Here is a 2,500-nt window from a genome sequence, read left to right as displayed (position 1 = left end):
GCTGCCCGCCCGCAGCCCGCTTCTCCCAGCCGCTCCTCGAGAGGAGCCGGCGGCGTTCCCCCGCCCCCTCCCCGTGCTTGAAGAGGCAGCAGCAGCCCGGCTCCCGGCTTGCTTTGTGCATCGCTCACTCCCTCACCCACCCGCCGTGCCGCTTGCTGTCCTGTCCTGTCCTGTCCTGTCCTGCCTGCCTGCCGCAGGCTCGACCCACTTGAGCGATCCGAGGCCGGGGCTGAGCAGGAAGGAGCGCCGCCAAACCAAAAGCCTCAGAGAGAGAGCTGAACAGAAAGCTTCTTTGAAAAAGGACATACAGCGCCAAGCATCCCGCCAGCACCCGCTGCCCGCCCGCCGCCAGCTGTGCTTCTGCCCCGGGCTCTCAGCCTGCTCGCCTCGACACCGGCCGCCTGCCCTCCCCATGCCCTCCCGTCGCCACCGCCGCTCGCTGCCGCCGCTGCCACTGTACGAACTGGCCGTTGGAACCCTGGGCGGGGGTGGGAAAAGTCTGAAGACGGCGCACAGGGAGGCTGATGGTGGGGGACGGGGCTCTCCCAACTGTCAATGGGTGGGGCGTACGGGAAGGCTGAATAGCGGCGCCAGGGAGGCTAATGGTTGAGGGCGGGGTCGCGTCAATGGGTGGTCGAGAAAGCGCAGGGTGGGGGACGGGGAGAGGACATGAGCGAGCGTGGGGGGGGGGGGTGGGTGGGAGTGGGGGTGTTTTTGTGTGTGTGTGTGTTTGTGTGTGTGTGTGTGTGTGTGTGTGTGTGTGTGTGTGGCCTGAGGGGAGGGCCGGCGGCTCCGTGCCGGCCCCGGGCCCCTCGGCACCGAGCCCCCACGTTCCCCCCCCAGACCCGTGCCGAGGGCCGAACACCTCTGCGGGCCTTCCGTAGAAGAATCGGCCTGGAATCGGCTGCCCGCTTGCCGCTGGCCGCGGCGCGGGCCACCCCGCAGCAGCCTCCTCTGTTAGGCGGGGCGAGTTGTGCCGGGGACAGGCAGCTTTGTGCCGAGTTCCCCCGCGTGTACGTGCTTCCCCTCCCCGCTGTGCCCGGCGAGGTTCTGTTTTGGCTGGGGGGGTGTGTGGGGGGGGTGCTTTGTATGTAGGTTCTCCGGGGCACAGGGGACTGGGGGCTTGTGGGGATGCCGTTTGAGTGGGTCAGCGTGTCAGCAGGCCGAGCACAGCGCACAGGCTGCCCGTCAGCTCGGCTGGGAGTGGTCTGGGCGCAAAGGGAAAACATATAAGACTTGGCAAGGATTTTATTTTGCGGAGTTTTTTGTTCCCACCAAACAGAAGAGGCATTCGTTCAGAAAAGAAAAGGAAAGAAAAGAAAAGAAAAGAAAAGAAAAGAAAAGAAAAGAAAAGAAAAGAAAAGAAAAGAAAAGAAAAGAAAAGAAAAAAGAAAAGAAAGAAAATATGTTTTGGTCTTGAAATCGGGTTCAGCGGGTGGGACACGGCTGCTACAGCCATCCGGCTCCGGGCGCGACACGGGGCCGTGGGGTTCCCTCGGCTCCGGGATGGTACGAGGGGTGCCTCGTCTACCAGGCTCCGGGGCCGGCGGCGTCCGACCGCCGCCGCCGCCGCTGCCGCCGCCGCCGCCGGGGCGAGCAGATCTAGCCGTCTTCGGGGCAGCCCCTGAAGGCCAGGTCTACCCAGCACCAGGGCCGGCAGACTCCGCCAGCCCCCACGGGAGAGGGCGCCCTGGTGGCGGGCGTCCCCGGGGCGGACAGGTCTACCCCGCTCCGGCGGGACTTAGGCAAATCTCGGCGGGAGGACGGGGTAGACCTGTTGTCCCCGCCGGGCCCGGAAGTTCACCAAGGGGTCGCTGTTTCTGGCTGCCTCCAGCTGTGTCATCGTAACAGACGGCTTGCAGCAGTGCGCCCCCTCGGTCACGTCCGATGGATTTTCTTGGAGGCGTCGGCGGCCTCGGGCTCGTCTGTCCGTATTATGGGAGCGGGTTACGGGCCGCATCCCCGCAGGCTGTTACCGTGCCTGTGTCCGAGGCGGAGATGGGCGGCCGCGCGTGCGGTCGTCGGGGCGAGGAAAAGCAACCGCCTATGTTGTGGGCAAAGTCGCGGGGCTTTGTCCGGGTTCCCGTACTACCCAGCTTGCTGGGACAGGTTGTGAGTCCAGGTGATCACCGAGAGCCGCTCCCCGGCCGAGGCGAGGTGTGGAGGCCGTGGGAGAGAAAGAGAAGACCGAGGGAGAAAAAGCCGCGAGTGTGTCCCGCTCCGGCCGGGCTGCCGCCGGTTTCGTGAAGTTCGGGGGGGGGGGGGCAGGCACCCGCTTGCTTCCCCCCGGGCACGGTGGTTGGGCGAGGCGGCGGCGCCTCGTCCCTTTTCTGCCTGGCCTTAAGCCGGGGGCCTGCCCGCTCAGCGGGCGTGGTGTTTTTCGGCTGTCGGTTTGGTGCGCGGTGACCGGCAGCCGGGGGGTGGACCGCGGCCGGGGGCTTGTGTTGAGCCTGCCGAGGCTTTCCCCCGGCCCTTTCCCCGAGAGCCCCCGAGCATGGCT

This window comes from Cinclus cinclus, unplaced genomic scaffold (assembly GCF_963662255.1).
Source record: "Cinclus cinclus unplaced genomic scaffold, bCinCin1.1 SCAFFOLD_140, whole genome shotgun sequence".
Lineage (NCBI taxonomy): Eukaryota > Metazoa > Chordata > Aves > Passeriformes > Cinclidae > Cinclus > Cinclus cinclus.
Note: the sequence above shows the minus strand (reverse complement) of the source record.